General features: G+C 42.4%; 5 protein-coding genes across 7 annotated transcripts in view; 4 read left to right on the top strand and 1 right to left on the bottom strand.

Annotated features, from left to right (window-relative positions):
* LOC126556255 (39S ribosomal protein L15, mitochondrial) overlaps positions 1-27419 on the bottom strand; it is a 416466-nt gene that overhangs the window by 137786 nt on the left and 251261 nt on the right. The gene's annotated exons all lie outside the window — the stretch shown is intronic.
* LOC126556015 (maltase A3-like) overlaps positions 1-27419 on the top strand; it is a 252849-nt gene that overhangs the window by 65245 nt on the left and 160185 nt on the right. The window lies entirely within an intron of this gene.
* Positions 1-27419, top strand: part of LOC126568780 (E3 ubiquitin-protein ligase mind-bomb) — a 191102-nt gene that overhangs the window by 67510 nt on the left and 96173 nt on the right. The window lies entirely within an intron of this gene.
* The window catches only part of LOC126556384 (uncharacterized), a 258686-nt gene that overhangs the window by 213436 nt on the left and 17831 nt on the right, over positions 1-27419 (top strand). The window lies entirely within an intron of this gene.
* Positions 11625-27419, top strand: part of LOC126556158 (uncharacterized) — an 83861-nt gene continuing 68066 nt past the window's right edge. Inside the window, exon 1 of the mRNA XM_050211381.1 lies at positions 11625-11699. The gene's annotated coding sequence lies outside the window, so the exon portion shown is untranslated. The remainder of the gene's footprint in view (positions 11700-27419) is intronic.

The raw sequence follows: 27419 nt of genomic DNA, 5'->3' as shown, positions 1-27419 counted from the left end.
AGGTTAAGGCAAAAAACACATTGAAATCGTGCAATCAATAATACTCGTGTAATCTTACCTGCCATCAAGCTATTTGCACGGCATTCAAAAATGGTGAACGAAGGAAGGTCATCGGTGCCTTTTGCAGCCAAAGGAAGTACTGGAATTAATATCACCTTCTCGTCTTTTATTTGTGCCCAATCTGTGTATGTATTGTATTGGGTGGTGTCGGTTTTTCTCATGGCATGAAGTCCTTTCCGAACTCACCACCAAAATGCCTGCCGGTTATCAGTAGACAGTGTTGTTTAGGGCTTTTTTCACCTTCATCAGTTGGTGATCTTGGGATATTTGTTAGATGTGCAAGGGGCTTTTGCTCTCTATAATATTTCACTAATACAACTAGCAGCCAGCAACCTAGTAAACGGATACTCCAATTCAAATTCAGTTTTTTTTTTCAGACACTTTTAGAGATCATATTTTCGATTCGGAGCAAACATGCGTCCGCTAGAACCTTATTTAAATAATCGTGTTTTCCGCTGCAAACCCATGAATGCGGAGCGTTATTTCCGACAAACAAACAATATCATTTATCAAATTTCAAGACCAACCTCGAACCTCGATTTACAAGACATGTCGGGAGCCATCGTTTTATTGCCACATACTCACACCGTGTACACACATTAGCACCCGCTAGACTGCTGCACGTCCGCCAACTCAAACAAACAAGTGCGAAACGTGAAATATACGCATTGCAGATGCAGGAAGTAGTACGACCAGCGCCAGAAACTGTACCGAAACATCCGGCCGCTGTTGGGTTGGTGGCATTCGCATGGTGCAAAAGCTACCACCGACTCCACATCCGGTGTGTACCGAGGGCTACATTACAGCACACTTTCGCTTCGGACATTCGCCCCTTTTTCGTCGGGCGTACCGGGTGTGAAGTTCAATCGCGGCATCGCGAGACCGTAGCTGTAACTGTGAATGTGGCTGGAGTTGGAAAATTTTCATTTCGAACCTAGAGCATCGTGAGTGTCGCGCCACGTTGGACTTTGCCCAAAAACTTCCCTTCCCATCGGAAAAATTCGTTTTGATTTTGTAACGTAAAAAAGGAAAAAATAAACGGAGAATGGAGACTGGATGCGAAAATATGTGCATGAAAATCGAACCTGGAACCTTATCCGTATCAGTTGGTGTGTGAGACAGCGGATCGCGTTGCTTTTGTGTGTAACAATCGAGTTAGAAAATGAATGCTGCATTAATTTCGATTCGTTTACTTTCAGAATTAACACTATTGGGATGGTTGGGATGCAAAAAAAAAAAAAATGCCGTAAAGCGACCTTTTCTCTTCGATTTGTTTGATTGATGATATTGACTTGCTAATGCTTGAAGCCTTTGGCAGCCGTTGAAGCTTAGAAATCTTTTTTTGTTGTTTCTATCACTTTGTTTCCTTCCAAAATGAATTTATACGGTTGCATGAAATGCTTTGAGCTAGTTTCTAGGAAGGAAAACTTTTTCCTTTGTGAAAGCGAACCGCACTCACCCGTCTTTTTCAGCTAATCCACCAGAGTTTACTGTTTCTTGCAAAAGCTATCGCAGTAATTGGTTGGTTCGTTGCAAAACTATGTTAAAATTAAAAGGAAAAAGACTTGGAGTTTGCTTCTAATAGACTTTCGAAAGGCATCCGATTGAGAAAGTACAATTCTTTGGTAAGCCTACCGCATCGACTTAGAATCACTTTTCGCACCTTGGCTTGGTGGTTTGTGCAGGGAAAACTCATTTGAAACTCATTCTCGGCTCGGTTTCGTCCGATCGACCGAGGAAGAAACTTATCGTCGTCCTGTTGACCTTTCTAGTTGTCGTTTAGTCGGACGAAAAGTTCATCGATGTGTCCGGGTTTGGACAAAACCCGCAACAATGGTATGCTGACAAACTTTATCCATCCATATCGTGGTTCAATCGTTGGCGAAGGTTTGACACGAAATGTTTTTTCTTCCCCTTATAGTTTAGGTGCTGCTTTTTTGCTCTGTGTATGTATAAAGTTTTTGGTGTATGATAAAAAGAATGAAGAGAAACGGTTCGCATCGTGCGTGTGAAAGAATCAATGACGAATTGTTTCGGAAGTGTCAAGTGATGGGGGAAAAAAAATATCCACAAAGAAGTGTGTATCATGTACAGTTTGGTTTGGTGTCTTCATATTTGTAGACATAGTTGTCAGTTCGTAGAAAATCGAAGGAAATGTGTTCTTCTCGCTTTCCTCACATTGTTTCGAGTCTACTTTGGAGCAGCCGCTTGCCGCGAAAAGGGATGATTTAGCACCGATAATGGATAGTAGTGATGGTAGCGTTTCAGGGCTTAGTCGTGCGTGCTTCAATTTGGTAGATTAAAATCGTGATCAACGGGCGTTTCCATCCCATCGCAGGCTTCCGACCTTAGAGTTCATCCTTGAACGTGGTTTGACGCTGAGAAAACTGTTCAAGCGGAAAGGATATTCGTGATAAAACGAATATTGATCACTACTACTCATGTTCACACGTTAAGGGGTACGCTCTTGAAGTTCATTTATTTCTGCAATTCAGGGTGAGTGTCTATGGGCTACGATAACGTTGAACCGTTTTATATGTTCGTATATTTATTTATGGCATTCAACCATTTTCCCATTTCTTATTTGACTTTTGTGTTGGAGAATGGAACATTACAGTGTTTCTCAGGTCATAAAATAAGTATCTCCAAGCTTAAAACAATATGCGAATTAGATTGAAAAATAATGAGACTTAGATTGTTCGGATGGTTCGTTCTGCCGAAATTCGCGGATTGTTTTAAACATGGAGATTCAGAATGGGATACCGTATAAGCAAGATGTATAGCAAAAAGGAGTGCAGTTCATCTATACAAACCAAACTTAGATGACAGAATAAAGTCCAGGCAGTCCAGAGTAAAACAACGCTATATGTAGGGAAGATTATGATCTACGTTAGGTGAAACTTTGGACGAGTTACACCTAATAGCAAAGATTGTTGCAGACTCCCATGACAAATTCTTTGCTTGTTCCATGGCGGAGTGGTGGTGAAGACGAATTGCGTTTAAGGTCGCCATGTTGTGGAGAAGAAGAATTTCGTTCATGGACACCTTGTGACGGGCAAAAAGAACTTCGGACTTATAATCACGACGAGAACGGAACAACGTGGTTGTTAACTGTGCGGACCAATATCTTTCTTTTATCTGACTGTCCAAGCAGTCTAAAGATTCTGGATGAGAATCTTCCTCACTGGAATGATGGAGACATCGAGGCCTTACCTTTCGTAGGGGGACTCTCGATGCTCATCGGTGGAACAAGTCGACCAGGCGACTTTGGATATTCAGAAGAAATATCCCCTACAGGTATGTTGGAGGTTTGAGGCCTTACCTTGGGTAGGGGGACACTCAAACCTCTAGAAAGAATTGAACGCAAGGTTTAGCTTATTGCACCTTCTCTCTAGACAGCTCTCTCTGTCTCTGTAAAAGTCTTCCTAGACTACTTTATTCATACTAAATTCTTACAATAGTTTTGGCACGTTTTTTGTAACCAAAAATTGTTCCTTATTGGTTTTTTTTGTTATTGCATTTTGCACAAACATTTTTACGTACGCGCAAAATGTGTTGTGGTGCGATCGGTTGCTGTGGTGCGATCGGTCAGTGTTTGAATGTTCATGTTAAGGCGTTCACTTGGTTAAAATAGCTGAATGTACATTTCTTACGTTCTTGGCTAATGCAGGTTACTTGTTAAATTGGTGAATTTCTGCTCGCCGTTTAATGATGCGTAATACTTGGTGTATGCGAAATAATGTATACTCTAGTGAGATGTTTTGCAAATATGCTACAGCGGTGTAACACAACACGTTGAGAAGTGTCGTGGGTTTTACAATGTTGAACTCTCTGCTCGTTTAGCATTTACGGTTTTTAATGTTTAGGGAAGCTACGGAAACAAAGCTTTCGTTACTGATTCCATGATTGATTTGATGTCAAGAGATGCGAGAGATAGCAGAAGGCATAGAATGTTTGATCCTGAAAAACCCGTTATGAGTTCTCACTTGTGCGCCACCCAGAACAACCGGTGGCTGGCTTACTGCCCGGCGGACGTGCCACGTGTGCCGCAAACCAAGTTCCCCCAGACGGTGATGGTGTTTTCCTGCGTTTCATCGGAAGGGGACCGTGATGCCGCCCCACTTTTTTGAGCAGGGGCTGAGGCTGAACGCGGTCGGTACATTTCCATGCTGGACACCGTCGTAAAGCCTTGGATCACGAGAGTGGCCAACGACAGATCGTACGTGTTCCAGCAGGATTCCGCTCCGTACCATACAGCCTCCAAAACGATAAAGTGGTTGGCGGCCAATTTCAACGACTACACCGCGCCGAATGTGTGGCCTCCCAGCTCCCCGGATCTTAATCCAATGGATTATTTCGTGTGGGGCGCGGTGGAACGGGACACCAACAGAACCTTCAGCAACACCAAGGCGGAGCTCAGGTCCGTTTTCGCGGCCCTACTCCGCGAAACTGTCGCCAGGGCTTGTTCCCGGTTCCGGAGACGGGTGGAGGCCGTAATAGAAGCCGAGGGCGGATATTTTGCATAAAATTAATAAAATACATGGTAAGCTACTATTTCTAAAACAAACAAACGAATTTTCCCCGAATAACAAAAAACAAGATTGTGCTTATCGTGTAAAAACTTCACCAGGTTTGCTCGTCCGTGCTCCGCTCCTTATCCTGTGTTTGATTGATGACTATACAACTACGTAGTATCAACAAGCTTGGTAACTCATTCGATGGCCGGCGCGAACAGGTAGATTATTAAACCAAGAAGAAGAAGTAGATGGTTTCTTCAATCCGGTACTATTCCAACAACCAGTGGTGCGATGTAGGTGGATTTTGTAGTGGTTCATTAAGGTTTGCAACGCTTTTACGAATATCTTAGAATCCATCCTTATCTTCTTCTTGACTTAACGACCTCTACGGTCACACCGGCCAACGAAATGGCTTACTGGACTGGCGATACCACGTAGTTGGTTAGTCAGTCCTAGCTCTACCGTTTGAAGACACATCCATCCTTCTACACTCTAATGCGGGCTGATAAATAGCAAAACTGAATTTAAAAAATATCCACCATTCTATTTTAATTCATCTTATAGCTTTTTACTCGACATATGGTATGCCAAATAACACAAAAATTACAGAGAAAGAAACACAAAAAGAGCCCATATATAATTGTTCGAGTATAGAGTTGACGGATCAGGCTTATCTCTATCTAATTCTGGTGTTCCGTTCTTCACAAGAGGTCAGAGAGTCCCCCATTCGAGGAAATTCTTCTGACATCTATTACGCATGTAAGCGATATTCGTCCTGAATGTCCATACTTTCTGTTCTGTTGTCAGTGTTTGTAGCAATACCGCACTGATACGGGTGTGGTCCGACACCTCCTGAAGGTTAATATAGGATCTCCATACCCTACTCCAACTCAATACATCCACGGCGTACAGAACGTTAACATATCTCTCCAAATATCTGAGCTTGGGTAAACGGGGAAACCCAACCCCTTGGGAGGATGGGCTATATGGCTAAATTAAGCGGGGGTGAGGATGGCCAGCGTCTGTTCTCCATGTTATGGCTGGCTTGTTGTCCTTTCAGTCCTGGCATCCGTAGGGACATTAAGCAAGGATGCGTAGGCCCTCCAACGAGATAGGGGGTTGGGGGAGAGGCCTTGCAAGCCACCCCTAGAAAACAACTACCGCAATGAAATGACAACAACAAAATTCTACCACAACGGACTAATCGATACAGTACCCCGCAAGGAAAAAGGACTTACGGTTGGAGGCTAGGAACCTGGAATTGTAGATCCCTTACATCTGATGGAAGCATCCGAATTCTATTAGCTGAGGTCCAGGCCTGCGGCTTCGAGATAGTAGCACTTCAGGAGGTGCGCTGGAAATGGTGCGCCAGTACCGTAGCAACTGCACAATCTACCAAAGTGGTGGAGAAACGCGTGAGCTCGGTGCAGCGTTCATAGTGCTAGGTGCGATGGAACATCGGGTGATTGGATGGTGGCCAGTCATCGAACGAATGTGCTTGTTGAAGATTCGTGGCAGGTTCTTCAATCAGAGCATCATAAATGTGCACAGTCCGCACCTTGGAAGCATCGATGACGAGAAGGAGCTCTTCGTTACGCAGCTGGAGAGGGAGTATGACCGCTGCCCACAACATGATGTGAAGATCGTCATCGGAGACCTTCATGCTCAGGTCGGATGGGAGGAGGCATATAAACCAACAATTGGAGGCTTCAGCGCCCACCAGCTGACAAACGACAACGGCCTCAGGCTTATCAATTTTGCCTCTTCCAAGCACATGAGCATTCGCAGCACCTTGGTTCAGTGCACCTTTTCCAGCACGCACCTTGGTTCAGCTACACCTGGAGATCACCACTACAAACAACTGTGTATGTTTAGCGTTTTTTTGGTTTTTAATCTTATTACTTAAATTATCATTTTTAAATAAAGTACTGAACTGATAGACTCATAACATTCATGAGTTGCGGTTAGCTCATTAATAAAGACACTGCATGTTAACCGATTTTTTTCTTCGTTTATTTATAGAGGCTTTTTAGTCTTAGAGACTATACTCGCCTCTCTACTATATAAAAAAGATGGTTTAATCTTATACAAAACTATCGTATATGTTGCTTAAATTTTATTAAAAACTATTGCGATTATGACATATGGTGTTAGATAAGTTTAAACTATTGCTTAAATTTCTTTGTATAAATGACTGATGCGTTAAAATCTAACGAGGCGATTCTGCTGGAGTTTGTCGGGTGATAGGATTGTCGATAGGTGTGTCGTGTATCCATGGCAATCGGTGAGGATGTGGCGGACGGTGACGTCAACACCACAGAAGTTACAGAGCGGAGGACTGGGGTTTTCTAGGAGGTAGAGTGCGTAAGGCGGGTATGACCTATACGAAGGCGGGAAAGATCTCGTTGGATGAGACTAAAATCGGCATCTGCCCAGGAAGAGGTGTTGTACTTGATAGGACGGAGTTTGTTGCTGAGGTCTACGTTGTGCCATGTGGAGTTCCAGTGTTGAGAGATGATGGTGTTGGTGAACCGGATGGCATCACGGCGTAAAAGGGTGTTGTGTGGTTCATCAGGAAGGATGAACCACCGGTCGACCAGTGTTGTCAAGTTGTTCGGCTTTCTCGTTTCCGTTTATTCCGGAATGACCCGGAATCCAACAGAAAACGATTGTCGGGGAAGCAGGTTTGGAGTCTAGGAGTTTTACATGGGGGTCTTTGGAGGTGCCGTGTTCCAGGGCAGCTAGAACACTGGCACTGTCGCTGAAGATGACGTTCGGTTCGTCAGTCTGTGGTCCTTCGTCGGCAGCTAGTTGAATTGCTATTGCTTCGGCGGAAAAGATGGAGGTGTGATTAGAAAGTTTGTTGACGCAGTTGTCCGTGGTGGAGTGGATCCAACAGTCAGTTGAATCCTGGTGAACGGAGCCGTCTGTAAAGATATGATGAAAGTGTTTGTATTCAGTCTGAATTAGGTGAGTAAAGGTACTATTGGCGATGGCGATGAGCGACGAATTTCCCGGCGGGTGGATTAGATGATTGGTGGTAGTTGTTGGTTGGTGAGCGTCTGTAGTTCTGCGTTTGCTCTGGTGATATGTGTAGTTACGTAGAGATCTTTCTCAAGGATCCGAGCTGCAGCTTCCTCTAGTCGGTTGGTGCGATGATATGTTCCGCATGTCAGCCGATGGTTTCACCGAAAGACTCTCGATTCGAGATAATTCGTAAAAGTTAGGATGTATACAATTTATAAAAATAATTCATAGATTTTAAATGGAAAGCTTAAAAACTTGTGACACATATTCTCTCTGTTGCAAAATTCAAACCGTTTGCAATTTCAAATGTTGCCAACAGACGTGCAATTCGAACAACAACTGTAAATTAATTCACACGTACCAGCAGATGGACCGTTCCTGCGAGGATATCAAACGGTGTAACAAACGCAATTACCGGACAACAACAAAAATTCGTGAATTTTACCATGTTTGGACGGATGAATGCGCCCAGTATAAACCAATTTTCGTAATGAAATTCGTTAGCAGTGTTGGTTCGTGACATCGGTGAACGGCACGCATACCCGGTGACAGCCACCGACCGTAGTATGTTGCGCACGTTGTGCCGATAATGTTTGTGATGCAGTACCATGTCCATACCCGTATGTTCCCGATGCGTGCTTATTATCACTGGTTATTATCATAAATTAAAGCCAGACACATCGGTGAGCATCGAGGATCAACGAGGACACGCGAGCAGCGCGCGATGGCTGTGGACAGCGGGCAGAATGAAGCGATGATGCGGTGAGCTTTCTTCCGAGTGAACGGTGGAGCTAATTTACTGTACAACGGAAACGAAAGACAGCATACTAACGACGACGACAAAACGCCAGTGGTGATAAAAGTAGTTGATGAGTGCGCATTAAATAAGCGCAAGAAAGTGAAAATGAGCTTCTTGTTGTGCTATCGTCCATCGCAAGCAGCATGGAAAACATCAAAGAGGAGCATAGCGTATGTAAAAAGGAATACAGCAAGGAAAAAAATCAAATAGAAGCAATCCAAACAAAACCCAGAGCATCCTTTATTCTAGCGGCGAGGTGAGACAAGAAAATAAAACAACACCAACGTGCACGAGCGTACGGAATTCTGGACGCGTTCGAGGCTCACCTTCCAAGCAAGTAGACAAGCAAGCAGAAAGATAACAACAGCACACGCGAAGCGGGACATCTGCTCGGTACTGGCATTTTCCGAGGAAAGCACACCCAACACGGAGCTTTCTGGGAGGGAAATGGGTGGAAATAAAAGAAGCAACAGCAGCACTTAAGCTCAGGTATTTCTGCCTGCGGTGATGCGCCGTACCAGTGCAGTGTTTTGAGATTGTTCGAAATTACATCTGCCACCGCCATTGCCACAAAGCGCAAGAATGCGGTTAGAGTCGCGTCTGGTGTGTATGTGAGCATCTTTTACCCATTTGAACAACTCCCGTAAGAAGAGCAGAAAAAAAACTTCACTACCAACCACTTGGCGAAGCATCCATTTACTGTGCATTTCCCAACTCCCTCGCGTGGTGCTCGGTGCCATTGTCTACTGCGCCACTATTAAGTATTTAAATCTTTTCATGGCACTTCCGCTTTTGAAATGCCACGAACGACGAACCGGTGACTCCGTCCATCCATCAGTCTGCTCTAGGAAGCCTGCCGTTCTGCCGTAAACAAAAAGCAACAGTCGTTCGTTTCGCTCCTCCAATTCTCTGGATGGACGGACTGGCCAGGGATAGCGGCACCTAACATTCAAAACATCGAAACGGACCAACTGCACCGATCCGAAGCAATCCCGAGTACGCCCGATAAGGCTCCATCTGCTCCATGAAAGCTTCACAGCTGGTAAAGCTTTCCGTTCGGTAGCTGTCGGTTGGATTTCGGTTCTGTTCGTACTGGACTCGCTCCCCTCACATACCACTCCGAAAACTCTCAAAGCATCCTCTCAATCGCGTCACCCCCTAATGCTCGTACTCTGTTGCGCTTCACTCTAGGACGGCGTTGGAACCGCAGCCAACACCGCAAAAACCCAAGCATCATCGTTGGGCAGAGCTCTGGAGTTGATGGTGCACGCGTTCGGTAGCAACCGCACGAAGCAAAGGCAAGGATTCCCGGTCGAGCTTGCGAGCTCATGCCGGGACTTTTGAGGGTCGAACGAGCGAGCGAGCGACAGTTTGTTGCTGACGTTTGCCACGGGATAGTGTGCAGCCGTTTGCCGCTCCGGGAAGTTTTATCGCCGTCGTTGCCAACCTAACGCTCGGACCCGAACTGCAGTCCTTGACCAGCTGTTGGGTTTTAGTTGGACTTCTCAGTCCGGTGTTTTCGTGTGCTCGTGCCGTTAATCTTTTCGGTTAAGAGTAGTGAAGTGACAACTTATCTGAAGTGGGCTTAATTTTCATGTAAAAAATATAATATGTATTGATCTCGATTGATAAATTATGGTTTAAAAAGCTGTGATGTTCACCAATTAAAAAATCTGCACTCCCCTAGAGTGACTTCGGTGTGCCGAAATGTGAATCTGAGTGAAACATAAAAACCCCATTCTAAACAGTCGTAAAAGGTTCGTTGAAAGCTATTTTAACAGTTCGCCGCCTGCAGCTAGAAAATATAGAGATAAGTGGAAAACTGTTCCGAAAAAGTGTGAAATTATTTACCAAACATCGAAAAGTAATTACTCACACCTGCCGCTCACCTTTGCGGTTACCCGCGGAACCACCGGGAGTGGCACGAGGAAGAGTGACGCGAAGAAGTGTGTGAGAGTGAGTCGATGGAAAAAGGAACAGGTGCTATTCGTCGTTTCGGAAGGTTTCTCTGTAGGAGGACCGCAACCGTACCGAAAAGATGGATGTCTTCTTTCGGAAAACGCTCCTAGTCAAATGTCAATTGGAATTTATTACTTAAATGAAGAGTGAAAACTGAAATTGTTATTCTTGTGAATTTCTAACTTGTTGGAAAATTCATTCAAGATGGATGGAAAATAATGTGAAGATACAAAAATTATCTATAAAAAAAGAATTTAAAACCCCCCAAAATTAAGTTTGGTGAATTGAGATGAAATCCAGCTACGAATTAAAACCCGGGAAGTGAAGTTTGCTTAGTGGGCCGTAGTTCCGTAACAAAGTGTGCGGCATTCAAATAAATCATTTCCGTGTCGTTTGTATTTGTTTCCCGCTCCCGGCACGCTGCTACGCCAATGGCCAATAAAGCTCACCCTCTAACCCTTATTAAACGTCCCCAACCGACTCGGTGTGATGATTAGTGGCGAAAACCAATCGATCTTCGTTAAAAAGAGCACCCGAGGCGCCGCTCAAATGACGAGTGCGCGGCTTCCCCCAGGCGCCAGACCAGAGCCCGAGCCGTTGGTCTGTGGTTGAAAATTGGAGAAATTTTTGGTTTCAACTTCGCCGTGGCGCGTCCACCATCTGCTGCTGTTTCGGTTCGGTTAATTTGATGGGAAAATCGTCTCACGTACGATCGGTTAGGGAGCGCTGGTGCGGGAAGTTACACGGTAAGGTGAAACGAGCGTAACTTGAAACGAAGCTATCCTCGAACGCAAGTGTACGGAATCACATCGGTGGGAAAGGTTCGTGCGATAAGGCGAGCAACAAGCGCCATCCTTCGCCGGGTGGCAGAGTGTTGTGGTGTGAAAAGTTTGAAATTAAATTAACCAAAAAGGAAAAATAAAGTCAAAAGAAATACGGAATCGTCTGCAGTGATCCGTAGAAATTACGTGAAAGATTTGATCCTTCCAAGGTGTGTGTTTGTGTATGTGTGAGAGTGCGCTCTGGCCGTTTTGTGTGTACATTGTGTGTTCTGTGATGTGTGTAGTCCAGCGAAATTAATACTGTTGGAGCATAATTTTACGAGCAGTACGAAAGTTTGGAAGCAGTTTCGTCTCAAACATACGGAACAGATATTGTGGAAAAGCTACGGCAGTACAATAGGCAGTGTGGCTCGTTTCGTTGGGCCTATATAACAAAATCAGTGATCCTAGTCCAGCGGAAGGTTTGAAGGCTGGTGTTGTGTGCGTTTAGAAATTGTTTGAAAAGTCCATTTGGTATTGAGCGACAACGAACACCTTGGAGCTACCGCTTAAATGGTAAGTATAAAAAAGAATTTCTCATTTTCCAGGTTTTTGAAATAGACTTTATTATTAAATAAAGGAATCTGAGGGTCATACGACAACATCAGAGAAATGTTTTTTGACGTTAATGATTATTATTTGTAACGGAAATGGCGTTAAAGTTGATTTTGGAATTTTATGCTGAAAATCACTTTGAAGTAATTGTTGGAAGCCCTCTATTACATCTAAAGTTGACTGCAATCGTCAGCCAATTGAACTGTTTGGCCTTTTCGGACAACGATTTAACGTTAACCCTGCACCTTAATTTTAGTCTGCCATGTCTTCTTATAGACGACCAGTAAAATTTTATGCAGACTGTTACGGTTGATATCATATTCATGATATTTCTGGCCTGTCGAGTCTATTCGCAGTGCTAAAGTGACGTTGTTGTCTGTTGTTGTATGACGGCTCCTCCATCGCCTTTGGAGCATATTCCTCCCGAACGAGAGGATGTCGGTTCTGACTCTTGATACACTACAAGTGTATCAGCTTCAAAGGTACATTATGTACATTACCTCTACGTAGTGTCCCTGTTGTTGCGATGTAACATTATGTTAATTTGAGATTTCCCTTGTTAATCGCCTACCTGATTGTTTGTGTCTCTTGCTTGATCCTTTGGCAGGTATTTGCTGAATAGAATATCCTTAATTCAGCAATGTCTGTGTCTGTTACTTATGTCAGGAACTAGATTGGCTTATAGAAGAAGGATCACCGAAGTTTTCATCGTTGAGTCTGGAATAGCTCTCTCTAGCCCCTAGATCAGCAAAGACAGACAAACCCTCGCCTTGCTACCTCTTAGCATTTGTATTGTAGCAAAGCGTATCGTATACCAGTCATTGAAATTGGCTGGTATTCCAGAGAAGCACGCGTAAAGTTTTACCTTGTCTTTGTCTTTGTCGTCATATAATGTTTTCAAATTGATGAAGTGATGGTTGGACCTTTTTTGTATTGCATTGTATTGTTTATTAAAAATAGTCCACCGTGCGTTTAACAATATTGTAATTTTTTAAGAATAAACGAAGGGTATGGGGATAGATAGGAAAATGATAATACTTATGAGGAAGCTTCGAAATAAAGATGTGAACGGAAAGTTGTCAAGGAAAGGCCTAAATCGAACAGTGCATAGTTACGAGGGCTGACAATAAAGTAAGGTCTCCAATTTTTTTTTTCATAGAAAATGACATTTATTTACAAAAAGCGATACACCGTTTGAAAGGCCAAGGTCTTGGCTACTTTTCTACATAATCGCCATTTTTTCCAACACCTTGCTTATCCGCACGATGAACTTGTCTATGCCGGCAGAATACCACTCTCCGTCCGCCTCGTGCAGCCAGGTGTTGACCTCTTTCTGAACCTCCGCGTCACTTTCAAACTTCTTCCCTCCGAGATGTTTTTTCAGGGCGAAGAACATGTGGTAGTCACTTGGGGCCACGTCAGGACTACAGGGAGGGTGATCGATGATGTCCCAGCCAAATTTCTTGAGCAGGTCAAGGGTAACCCAACGGTCGGCCACTTCTCTCCTCGTCGTGAACATTAGTGCGCCCGGAATTGAACTCGCGGCTCCACTTACGCACGTTTTTTATGTCCATACACTTTTCCCCGTAAACTTCAACTAGTTGACGATGGATTTCAATAGGTGTCACCTATTGAAAAAAACGTATTACAGAACGCAATTCGCACTTGGACGCTGACGCGAGGGGTACCTCCATCGTTGACGGCTGCTCAGCCAAGATCGAGCGGTCGGGGAAGCAACCCAGCAGCAAAGTGGTAGTGGGGGAACCAAGGAACACGGCGGTGTTGCCAGATTTCGCCTAACGCGTGATCCGGCGAAGTTGCAGCGTTGAAGACCTTACTTTATTGTCAATCCTCGTATTATTGAAGCGACGAATGGCACCCAAGAGTGCCATACAAAGATGAGAGGGCTTGGGAGCAATTGGTGCATGGGTAAATAAACCCAATTGAGGACAGGAGAGGGTAAACATCTCAATTATTAAGGAGTAGGGAAGCAACGATAGAGGCTTGGGCATGAGATCGGTGTTTCCAAACCATGAGATAGAGTCTCCAAACCTAGCAAATTGATAACGCGTCAAATAAGGCGGTAGAGCATCTTATGGTATTCGTAGACATTTGCAGACCGCAAAACGGGTATATGTCTTTCGGATGCGTTCAATTCAATTCAATTCAAAATGATAGACGCATATCCTACAATCGACCTAACCAATGAACATTATAGTGCTTTTAGGGCAACCTGGATCAGAGAATACAGATGTTAGATGCCGAATCAAACCTAGACAGTTCTTTGCTTTTAGCGTATAAATTAGTCTAACCCAATACCCAGATCCTTTACAAGTTGGACACGGGTCAATGCCAACTTTTGCAGGAAACTCTCACAGATAGTTGGGAATTAACAAAAGAAATATTTTGAAATTTCGTATCCCCCACGTACAGGACTCAGTTAGGATAATCCAAACAGGATAATGTATGATCAGCTACTATTTCATGAACATCAGCATTCGACACAAGAATGAATGCTCAAAAATGAGCTTAATTACAATGAATTTACGTTAGATTAAATAGCTTCAAACCGAACTGCATGATGACAAGCACTTGTGATATTTCTTCTAACGGATACTCTGTGGATTCCTTCTAACCACACTCTTTCACAGTTAATTTCTCACACCGACAGTTAGATAATGTGACACCCCGGCCATCGAATGGATGGTTTATTAGACTTGCCCCGATATCACCCAGTTTTAAAGTCAGTCCTCAACTACGGGGGGGAGGCCGTCCGGATGGGAATTGAACCCCGATCCTGCCGTGTGAAGACCGACGCCACTGTCACTTAAACCACCGGTTCACCCTTATGATGATATGGTTAGTTAAGGTTATAATCCTGCAATAACGACGATTCTTAAACTTAAAGGCGACGCACCATGGGAAACTTCAAACTATTGAAATCGAAATTGAACTGTCAAAAATCTCAAATATCTATTTGAGCTATGTGTATGTGCCAGGTTCTCAAGAAGCGATTTCAAAGTGACAAAATTTTACAAATTCTCTCGTGGCCCTTGGCCTTAAAATTCCAGTTCACAAAGCTTAGTGAAAATCAACTACAAGAACATTCAAAATTTAACATATTTTAATTTGCTTATTTCCTGAGTGCATCTGATGCTGGAACTCCAAAATATTAATTTGATGTGCATCTGAATTTGTAAATCGAAATTATGTCAACATATCTTTATCTTCGTTTCCCATCCACTCTAAACCACTAAACCAAACAGCAGAAATACTACCTTCATCAAACGTCCCTGTCAACTGCCAACCTACACCATTCGCCGTACCACTAGTTTCTTGATCTTCCTCGCTCCTCTCGCGGGGTTACTTACTAAAAGGTTGCTATCAATTTAACGTGAGTCAAAGTCGTGAGGCTAGCCCGTTGGGAAGAAAACGGGAGACAAATTGCAAATTCTTTCCAAAGCACGGTACCGGCAAAACACATTTCACCCCCGGATGGGCACAAGATATGAAAATGTGCGATATGTGGCTCCCACGCAAGCTTTTGCAAAGTTACCCCAGCCCGAAACATGGCGGATGGGTAGCCTGTGCTTTCTTTCTTCGGTGCAAAAGTCGTCGCGTACCTTGATGAGGCAAAGGGATGCTGTTTGTCGGGACTGCTTCTTATCCTGCAAAATCACGATCTCAATCAGCGAGCAACAAACATGAGATCTCAAACGGCTTGATGATTGTAGCTTCGGATTTAGTTTGTGTGCTTGTGTGGTTGTGTACATTTCGTCGCTTCTTCTTGCACCGTCAGCACACGGAACAGTCCCTTAAGTGAGTGGCATTTTTCACCCGCTCCCAAAGTTTTCCTGTTCGTCGATACCCTTCTTTTCACCGCAATAGTAATCATCATGACCATATTGTTCTCAGGTGGGAATTTCACCTTCTTCTTGCAACCAGTACACAAGGAGCGCACAAAGATGGCTTGTAGTTTCGTGTTGGTGAAAATTTTTGAACATGCGACCCATCGTTTATCGTATAATGGCATCAATTTTCCATTTCTGTTCTACTGTATGTGCGGTTGCTGATTTTCCCTTTTACTTTCTAGCAGAATTTGAAATTCACAATAAAACGGTACCGCTCGTTATTAAAGCACCAGCTTCAAACCGTTTACTAGCCATAAGCTTTCTCATGAATAGGTTCCACGTTCGATGGGAGCTGTCCGTTCCCAGCCGTAGGGATTCCGTGACGCTTATCCGCAGATCCGTTCCGGGACAGTAGACAAGAAAATAGGATGCCAACGAAAAATCAATTGCATTTGGAGATGGTAGACTTTCCAGAAGAAAAAAAAAGAAGCTTTTCAGGGCTGCAAACGATGGGGAAGTACTAGGCGGCCAATAAAAAAATTTATGAACCTCGAGAAGAAAGAATTATTTTGCTGTTTAGTGATTTATTACAAAGTGTTCTTCTTTCTGTGTGCTGTGTAGAAAGACAAGAAAAAATAGAGCACACACTTCCCAGCATTACATTCCTGCAGTGCTAGCCTTGCTATGAATTCTTTCGTCTGCTCACGAAAGCGCTTCAATCGAACGGAAAACGTATAGCTTTTAGATGGGTGCCTCTGTTCAGTTGCCACAGTATCGCCCTGCAGGAGAAAGATTTGGCTCTCAACACACCTTAACTGCGAAGCGGTATCAGTGCGAGAGCTTCAAAAAGAAAATCCTCTTACCGGAGACACGCTTTAACATACGAGCAAGGACACCGCTTTTATTCAGTCCGGTGACCAAAAATGGACTGTTTTTTCTTCTCTCTCTCTCTCTCTCTCTCTCTATTTGAGGCTTCCCACATACTCAGGGATGTTGGCTGCAGCGTACGGATAAAGGCTACCCGTACCCGTGTTGGGTTAGCTCAACGCCCTTGTGCGGTTTATCTCAGCTGCAGTCAGCATAAATCCAAAACGTGCTTCAAGGCTTTTAAAAATGGGTGTCCCCTCTTAACTAACTTAGCAACCGGGACGGGTGCGGAACAGCAAAATGGTACGTTAATTAATTTAAATAAACACAACTCATCTGCCACAGTGCTGCGCGAATCTAGAAGGGAAAGGTCAAATGTCAGCATTTCTTCGACCAAAATTTAGTTTAGTTTTTTATCCCAAAAATTGGATGCTCTTTTAAAGATTTTATGTAAAGAAACTGAGTACTGACTGCACACTTTTTACATAAAAAATCTCTTTAAGCGGAATTTTGACAAGAAAATATTTTCATGAGATATAAAATTCACTCCAAACACTATGAATCTCTTCTCACTATGCGCTGAATAAGAAAACCAGCATCGGATCGGTCCGGAGATACTGGTCGGGCTTAGAATCAAATTTTTAATGAAACACACCCGCGTGAGCTTTAAACAATTTACTAAAGCATTATAAACGAAATGTCAACAAAACGCAACTAGGCAAGAACAGGACATGACTAGAAAGGATAATGGGATGAATTCTTTACATTTTTATCACACTCCGGTGTGATATTCCGACGAACCGTAGGTTAAATCGTATCGATTAATTAACTCTCCTTTTTGCCTTCAGGGCATTGAACCGTTTGACACTTTTGTGCTCCGACATTCAGTATCACCTTCAAGAATGTTTTTGTTGTCTATTGAGTACATACCTGAACGGAAAATTCTTCAATAAACGACCATTTATCCTACGAGTTTAGTCATCGATCTTACACATTCTCCTCTGTTCGACACCTTATGATTGTTTTTCCTGTTCGGCACAGTTTGTTTGCATTAGTCACGTGTTAGTTTTTTCTTGACCGCGAGTGGTTTTTTTTTTCATTTCCGGATGCCACCAGTTTTTTCCCGTCCCAAAAACTAACAAAAGCGACAAATAGTTGACATACCACAAACGCAAACTTGCAATATTTTACTGTCAAACAAACATACAAAAAGTGTCCACGATAACCGTCACGAGCGAACGAGTCGACGAGCGTGCTTGTGATCGTTATGCTCGTGACATGTGGTTCCGGTAAGTCGCTTCCAAGGACCTCGACACATTTTTTTAGTCATCTCATCATTACCCGGACCGGAGTACCGGATGAGGAAGGCTGGTTGTAGAACACGCGCACTCACTGAGTGGGATTTAGAATTCATAGCAAAAGGGTACTGCACCGTTTGGCGGCTGCGTCTGGAATGCCGCAAGCATTCTTCATTTAGCTTCTTTTTTTTTTCCTCCCGTGAGCCTGGTCTGTCGTATTTTCCACAGGGAACGTGCCTTTGTTCGCCTGTGAGCGTACGTAGCTAACTGTGCTAATCCAGCCAACTTAGCAAACCCTGCCATTGCGTCAAATGCATTTCGCGATGTTTCTACATATCTTTGGCCGCATCCCGAGCAGGTGAATTATGAATGCAACAGTAGCACATTCATACCACCTTCTATATGCAAACGGATCGGAATTTTCCTTTCTGACACGTTTTTTTCGGAAATGAAAACTTCTTCTCTTGAGCTGGTGTGTTTCAGCATAGGTTTTTTTTTTTGGTTGTAGGATATGAGTGGGAAGAACACATCGTGCCATGATTATGGTGATTGTCTATTCCATTCCATTTCAGGAAGTGTTTCGAAGCCTATTTTTTGCGAAATGAAGATATCAGCGATGAGCAACGGCCTTCCCTCACCAAAAACAAACTTTTCTTTCATATTGCACTTTTAATATTTCATGAAAGGTATGCTACATTTGGCTACATGGACGAGTTTCTTGCGGCAAAAGAAAACATTTCAACATTTGCCAGCCACGTGCGAAGGCATGGGAATATTTTTGTTTTTGTTTTTTGACAAACCTGCTTTTTCATGAAGCAAGACGAAAAGAATAGTTGGTTTTTGTTTTCTCGCAATGCGATGACACGAATATCAAAAGTTTTTAAAAGTTTTTAGAGAGTCTGTTTTTTATGATTGAATAATGCATTTTATTATATCACTTCCATCTTTAGTAAATACATGTAATATTTTGTGTTCTTATTAAATGCACATAACACGAATATACAGTCAACATGCCAAATGGCAGTGAACCATTCTTTTACAAGCCAGAAACAACAATCAAATGCTATACAGACTATTCTCATGTTGCAGGTATGATATTTAGCTAATGAAAATCATTTCGAGGAAGCTAGAAATGGCAGACCAACGAACCCTTTAGGTTCTACTTTGTACTTCTACATGAGGTTCTACTCAAACGCCCCTAAAACCAAACGATAGTTTTGGATAACGATAGACGTAATCTTTGGAGCCTGAGATTAACCATTTTTTCTTGCAAGCAGTAAAATCCTCAACGAGAAAGCAAATCGCTTTAAAAAGGCAATTGAGTTTAACTGCAGCAACAGGACCCAACCACAGAATTATGACGTCAAACAGACTCTTCGTGAAAGCGGTTTTGTTAAGCAAATTTTTGTGTCCACTACAGTGCTTAGTGCATGTCACTACTCACTCATGTCAGTGTCATTCGCATAAGTGACACTCAGAAAAATTATAAACAGGGCCAATTTAGGGAATGAAATTCTCTTCACTTTTGTACGCCTTCTTGTAACTAATTCTTGTAACTAATCACCCCATAGCAAGTCCGAAACACCGGAGATTATTCATAAATGTTTGACTTAACTGAAACATCAAATGAAGATACACCCTTCCTCGACGAAAAGGTAAAGGATAATGATGATACTAGTAAAAAAAATCAGTTTTCTTACTAATGATGAATGTTTCACCTGAGAGCATTTCAAAAATAAATTGCTCCATATGTAGAGGGAATATCGCCAATAAAGTTTGCTAATACTCTGGCGGTCAGGAGCCATATTAACGTTTGACCTACACCGTTTAGGTTTTGGCAGCTCTTTGAAGGTAATAGTAATGTTCTACAAGTTGTAGTGTTTGGCAGAAGAATTAAATATATATGGAAATTTTATACTAACTTCTGCACTCATCTACAAGCCGAGCTAGCCCGGGGTAAGCAAAATAACAGAATAATCCATGTTATTATTTTATATGTTACTTAGTCATCACAGGCAATGTTGACAATACGGCGCAAAGTCGTCATATTTTAAAATAACAAAAAAATAAACAATAATAACCAATATTACCTTGGTATATTAATTGTTCATATCTCTAATTGAAAATCCAATTTCTATATTATAATTAGGAACAGAGTACTAGCCAACACGTAATGTAGCCCTTTAATATGCTTGAATCATCAAACCTACACCACCAATACTGCTAACATTGAATATCGACACTTGTTTCGACGTTAACTTCGAGCCACTAATCAAACCTACATCAAGATAACGCAACCATTGAAGCGTTATAATGAGTCTTTGTATTATAGCCAGTCTGTCATCGGTATATCTCCACCGGGCAGTAAGCTAATTAGTACAGATGTGCAACCATCCACTGCCGAAACTTGCTCACATTACCTCCAATCGGTGGGTCCATTTGGAAGCAGTCCGACGTATGGAATGGTACCGTACCGTTTCGCCCTACAAAACTCGTCCCAAAACCTTTCCTTTTGTGACTAGAAAACTCATACATGCTCGGAAAGTTAGTCTCGGAAGGATCAAGTGTCATTAGTTTGAGGTAGGCCAATTAAGGCAGTTAACAAGCGAGCACTCTCGTTTTCTCGCAACTAAGGTACAAGACGCCTAGCAGCCGGTTTAATCAGTAGCTGAAACATTGGAATAGATCCATCAAAATCCAACCGGATCAAACACCAACTTGTCACCTTGTTAGGCAACTTGCTTGAGGCATACTGGCGTGTAAATGTAGCTAACTTTCTGCGAAATGATTCAATTTTCAATTATACTTGTTAGGATTACTCCCTTAGTGCTAGAAAGGAGTGTGATAGAAGTAAATTTTTTTCTGCTATTAAAGTGATATAAAAAACTCTCTTTTTTTAATTCAACGGCAAAGATTGATCAAATCGTTTGTGCTTTAAAACTTCCATTTTCAACCACACCAAAAGCGAAGAAATAAAATCCCTACGTCAATGTTTTGCTGCACAGTTCTTCGGACGAATGGTAAATGTGAAAGATTTTCTTCGTCTTGAGAAGCAATCGAAAGGATTCGCTGGAATGGTTTGCAAATACGACAGGCAAATCGCTACATAAATCGAGCGGAAGAGAAAGCACATCGTCCCGTGAATGCTTTAAGCGAGAAGTGACATTTCAAGGAAGAAAAATGAAACCAATGCGGCCACTTTTGAGCTGCAGTGAGAATAAATTGAACTGCTCGATTGGAAAACGGAAGGAGCAATTTGTTCTTACGTTTCTTCGGACTTATTGGATGGTCTGCTGGTATTTTATTTGTCAGGAGATGATGGGTTAGATTGAAAGATACAATCTGGGATTTCTTTTCTTTCCAAAGGTCGTCGAAGCTATCAACGAATGAAGGATTGAAGAATGAACTTTATTTAACTTAAACTTTAACCTCATTTAAAGTTTACAGTCGTTGTCGTCAAGTTTTGGTCCTCAATCTGGCATTTTTCCATGTATCTCACGATTTTTCATGCATAAAAATATTTAGCAAAAAGAGTTCTGACTAAACCGCATATGGCTGTGTTAGCGTTAGTTAAAAAAAATCTGTACACGCATTATTGATTTTTTTTGGCTTATATTAAACACTTTTAGTGTCTTTCAAATTCTAACTTATAAACGAATACTTACTTAACTCTAACTTACGAGAAGCAAATTGTAGTGCACTGATTGCCTAGGATTCCAAATCGAAAAATCTGTAATCTGAAACATTCTGAATAAGGAATAAAATTGGTGTCTTTGGATTTAAAACTGATGACCAAAATTTGAGCCTTTTCATATTATATATAATTTATATCTTTAAATTTACGGGTTGACTCAAAATTTAGCATCACTGTAGCATTTAGCAGACTGTATGTTTCCATAATAGCTCGGGGTTTCGAACAGTTAATGTTAAACTCTTTCTGTTCAGCGCTATTGAAGATCCGTACCATTTGCGGTAACGTGCTTTTAATGATCTCGAATAAATAAGAATCGAAGTAAACTTTAATGAGATAAAGCGCCTCTTCTAAACGATTCTCCTGCAATGACTTGAGCGAAAGATGGAGGTTTTTCTTTCCACCATAAATATACAGCCCCGCGGCTCGTTAAAGCCACACATACACAAACAAACAAGCAGAACTTACCAAAGCAACATAGACGCCCCAAGCAGATGCGAAACATTCTGCGCCTTCGATCTCTATTGATATTCAGATATTCGTGTTCCATGGCGGTCATTAAGCGTGCCACGCAACCCCGCGTATCGTTCATCACACGACGCGTAATGAAGCGATAAATTGTTTTCTACTTTCTACCGCTTCTTATCATTTTCCTTTGTCGGTCGCTACCTAATCGCATGTGAGAAAGATGGACCGAACGCAGTTGTACTAAGTTGTGACCCAACCATTTACTTCTATTGGCAGCTTGGTATTGGCATCAGGTTCTTTACCATTTTACCATTTTACCACATTAAATGCTGAACGATTAACTAGAAACTATTCGTTCGGAAACGAGGAGCCATCTTGTTCGTGTGCGTCTGTGTGGCACGACATGTGCTGACCGTTTAATGGTCTTTAAAGCAAGCCATTAAATTTTGCGAGTCCCACCATTGACCAAAGACAAACCCGAACGATTGGAAACAATAGGGTTGGGATTCTTCCAACAGTTAGCGATATGGCAAAACTTACACGCCATTAGATATGTGTTCGTTTTTATACAATGTTTAAAATGTTCGCTTGGCCGCAGAAGGGAGGTTTCCTTTTGTTCCTTAGTGCCACACTGGGAACAGTTGCGATTTTTGGCGGACATAATTTATTTATGCTTTATGCTATAATCTTTACATCCAGATCCAGATTTTTCTTCTAACGTAGATTATACATGAATGTTTAAATCGAGAGGTTTATCAGACTGACTGTTTATATTGCTAAGAATTATCTTTGTGTTTTGATAGTTCAACAGTATCTTTCTACTTTATTCATTTATTTATTTTGATTCTGATCGATCGTTATGATTCTGTTCCTGATTTGTTCAGTTTTTAGGTATCATGAATGCTCGTTATTTTGTATTTTACTGAAGCAAGTCAAAATGTTTAACTGGTCTGCTCCATCTCCGTCAATTTTGTTACTTTAACGTATGTATTCAATGCTTATAAATATTAACTTTCTTTGGCATTGGCGTTGCTGACGTTCAATTTTGGTAAATCCTTGCTAAGATTGTGAAAGTTTCAACGCCATCACTTCATTTAAATTTGAACCTAGACGCCTCTTCCGTCTTTAGGCCGATTATAAAAAGACTTTATGGTCGGTACCATTTCCATGGCATGACCAACCTTATCTAAATTATTGCGACAGGTTCTATAAGTGGAAAAGATTTGTGGTTGCCAAATAAACTGTTCAAGAAATTATTTTGATAAATAGCGTATTAGTATGCTTCGAAGATCAATCCTGATCAGAAATTCATACTCATTACATATTTTGTCTATTTATTTATTTATTTAAAGTATGTATATAAACTAGATAAACTGGGCATTTAATCCCTGTTTTTTTCGCCTTATCCCAGGTATGCTCGGTTAAATATGCAGAATATCAATATAAGAAAAGTCAAACAAAATAAATATCTCTTAGCATAATATTCAATACAAATGTTTGCACTATGTATGATACTCATTCGTACAGTGCTGGTGAATAGATTTTGTCCCACTGTGTAATGTTTTACTTAATCTTCTCAATATCTTCAATGTGTCCCATCTGTTTCACTGGGCCCAGTCAAGAGATAGTAGTTTTAAACTATTTTCTCCAAGCGCACAAACTATTTTTTGTCGTCTCTTTACTGTGCCACATCGGAGTGTTCCACTTCAAACTGAAATACCTCGAAACGTTTCATGTGTATTCACATTTTTTGCTCCGTACATCAGTGCCTTCTCTGATAATACCTTACTGTATCCTTTCATACTAGCGGAAGCAAGCCTTTGTTTAACTTTTCCATCTCGTCAATGCGCTTCATTCGTTTCCTCCACGTTCTCTAGTTCCGGCATCGGCTCCATTTTATCTTGTTTGCACCGGGAGGAACACGGAAGGGCCTCCTGTATCAAACAAAACTACCCAGACGCTCAGCTGCAAAACCGGCAGCTACAAATAATTTCGCAAAACATGAAAGAGTTGTGTCGAAAAAACAACAAAATAGGAGATGAAAGCCGAAGCAATCCTTTCCGTGCTTACAGTAAGTTTATTGTAACGATTTGTCGTTAGTGCTTCATTGTTTCCTACTGACTGATAGGAAACGAGCGGGAACTCTCGTGCGCTTGTGTGCTATGTTTGTGTAGTTGGATAGCGTTTTCCATTTCCCGCGAGTGGATCCTTGAAGTAATTCGAGTAGCAGACACCGTACGCGTGGGACACTGTTGCTTCTTTTCAAGGATACGTTCCCCCACAGAAATAGCGCAGACATTGTGATGGTGAATCAATCCTCTTAAGAATTCGCGGGCATGCACGTACTGGCTTTTAAAGGTTCCTCAAAAATTCCCTACTTTTCTGATATGGTATGGAAGCAGAAAGTTGAATCTGTGTTCCCATTCTCCGACATTCACATTTGCGTCCTACCACCACTCGCTTGACGTCATACGAGAGCGGGAAGCGAAACAATAGGGCGACACCGTTTAGTCATTGTACGCGTGTAGCATGGTCCTTTGATTTCCCCCGTCGACTGATCTCCCACGAAATACACAACCAGGCTGTGGGAAACAGATGATCACAAAATTTTCAACTCCAACTCACCAGTAAAGGTCTTCGGCCTTCAAAAACGAGCTTAGACACGCCTTCGTGTTGGCCCGTGTTGGGTCGGTGGATGGTTTCATCCTTTGAAATCAAATAACATCACTCTCTGAAGCCCATGTTGATGGTTGGCGTTTCGGAGGTACTTTCATCGTTTCACACGAACAACCGACACGCTTCAACTGTCGCTTCCAGGGCCAAGTTTAACAGTTGCCTTGATGCTGCTGCTTCTGCAGCGAGTTGCCCTTTTTTGCTGCTTCTTTGGAGTTTCAGGATAGTTTATAATTTTCCAGCAGCACTTTCAAAACGATGGCATCAGCAGACATGCTTTTGCATCGTGTCAACTAACTAGTGCAGGACTACCTGAAACCAGACTGGAAGCCTATTTGGAGAGAGAGAGAGAAAGAGGCCTTCCAGCGTTTCCTCGATGCTTTACCGTTCAAATGGCCATAAAAACCTTGGCCGTATGCATTGCTACCTCACGACCTATTTCCGCAGCTCATTGCTTTTTAAGCTCGAATGCAAATGGTGACTCTTTTTTCACCTCTCGACATGTGCGGTTCATGCGATAAGCGGTGGACTTGACACATGCGAGTACAACCATAACCTACAGCTCAACCCTTGCTTTTCGCTACGGCAGTAATGACGCAATGTGTGTGATCTTCTACAGCTGAAAATCCTTGCCATGCCGACCGGATCGTCTTCCAATGGCTGGGTGAAAGATAGTACGAGTCAGTGGTGTGAAATTAAAAGCAATCCTTGTGCCGCAGGTCCTGGCGTTGAAGGTGTTATCCGCTGAGAACGATTCCAAGGAGTGCATCATAAGCCGTGTGAATAGTTTGTTAACTTGTACGCCGAGCGTTGCATGGCCGCAAGTGTGCGTTACTTGCTCGCCACATTTCCCTGTGTCTACTGAAATGGTAATGTTTGTATGGTAAACAGAATCGAGGCGGAACGTTTTCCCGTGGAGCGTCCTCAAGAGAGCACGAATTAAGCGCCTGAAGGTAGGCAAGTATCTGTGAGAAGGCTTGCCAAATGAAATTACACTTACTGTGGCTGCCTATCGCGATTAAACTCAACGTTACTGAGGTACTAAATGAAGCGTTTTTATTCATTAGCACTATTTTAAACTCTAGGAAATGCTCAATCAAATTCAACGTATTTTTCCTACTCATGTAAATAAGGCTTATCACAGGTAGGCGTTCAAGGCGATAAGCCTTATTCTATTGAATAACGCTTAGTCCATAAGGGATGTTGTAGTAGAATATCTCCAACTCCAGCTCCAGTGGGTTATACATCTGGACGCTTGGTGAATAGTTTTTCAAATGAGTGTACAGTAGATATAGGATTCTCTGCTGTGTAATAGGCATTTCTATCCTTTTGTTTTTTTTTTGTTACAAGCTGCTTACAATGATTATTTTATGAATTTATACTTCTGTAAATACACCATATAGTTGAATTGAGTTTTAAAATAAAAAAATGTGTTTGAAAAACATATTCAAAGCTGTTCGTTTTCGTTAATTATCGTACAAAGCTGTACCCGGTTACACACCCTTCTCGTTTATTCGTGTCTGCAACTGTATTTTAAACGGTACGTGTTGTACTGTCACGGTAAAGTTTTGCGCCTTGTAACATGTAGACTTAACCCGTTAATTTACATCACATCATGCTCCCTTGTTACTTCCCTATTTATCCTCATTTTACTTGCGCTCCAATGAGCTGTTTTTCCTCCCCGGGGGAGTTCTTATCTAATTTATGCCAAGGACTAGCCTACCCGTCCCAGCACTGCCCCAGCCGCAGAACGCACGGCTCGTAAATCCCGGTCACCACACGGATACATACACAAAACACAATGCAAACAGACAAATAAACAAGGCCACAGTGTCATACTACGGTGAGGGGGTAGTGCCACCCGAACGGAAGCTCCCGTAGTCCCGGAGCTACAAATTCCCCGGTTAAAGATTTACAAATTATTCATCCAACATCCCGGTGACATTAATCAACTATCAACCCATGCAACGAGCCCAAAATGGCGATTGTGCCCGGACTGCGGGTTGCGGAAAATAGGTGTACCACCAAAAATCGTCCCGCAAGCAAGAGCCCTCACGTTTACAGGTTCCAATGCATGTAACCTCGGTCTGTATCAGCTAACCCGAAGCTACCGCTTGACCATTCCGTGGACAGTACACCGCGGTGCGCTTGGATGGGAAATCGAATTTTCTCAACCACATGCAACATCGCGTGTTCCCTGCGCTTACATTTTTCTAGAAATTTTCCCTATTCGCTTCAGTGGCCAGTTCGGTTTGTGCTGTTCGTGCAGCTAATTTCCTCCTTATCCTTTTGCCATTTTTCACGCCAACTGCTGACATCCAAGCTGGTGATCGTAGGTCCTGGATGTCTGTTTTGGTTTTTATTGTTTCGACCGTTTCTATCACACCGAACGGAAATCGGTAAAGCCAACGAGCATTGGTCACTTTTTCTTGTTATGTTGTGGTCAACAGCTTAAGGGGAAAAATAAAAAAAGGGAGTGGAATATCCTTCCCCACCACCAGACAGGTGTAAAAGCTGCAGCAACGGCAGCGGGGAACTGATTTCACTGCATCTAGCCACACGTGTATACTGCTCGTATTGTGTTCATTTGTCTGCAGGTGAGAATTTCCACTCAATTTTGCCAATTTTGCACCACATCTAGGAGCGCTTTTCCGAAACATCATGCGTTGTATTAAGATTGTGGACTGATAGAGGGAATTTTTTGGGTGTTTCTGGCAGTCGGAAATCGGATTGCTAGTTTTCCTCGTGGCAGTCGGGTTGTTTCCTGCTGTATGTACACGAAAATCCCTTCAGTCGTGCCGTTTACCGCGTATCGAATTCAAATGCGAATAGA

Source organism: Anopheles maculipalpis, chromosome 2RL (assembly GCF_943734695.1).
Source record: "Anopheles maculipalpis chromosome 2RL, idAnoMacuDA_375_x, whole genome shotgun sequence".
Taxonomy (NCBI): Eukaryota; Metazoa; Arthropoda; class Insecta; order Diptera; family Culicidae; genus Anopheles; species Anopheles maculipalpis.
Note: the sequence above shows the minus strand (reverse complement) of the source record. Positions and strands in the feature narration are given on the sequence as shown.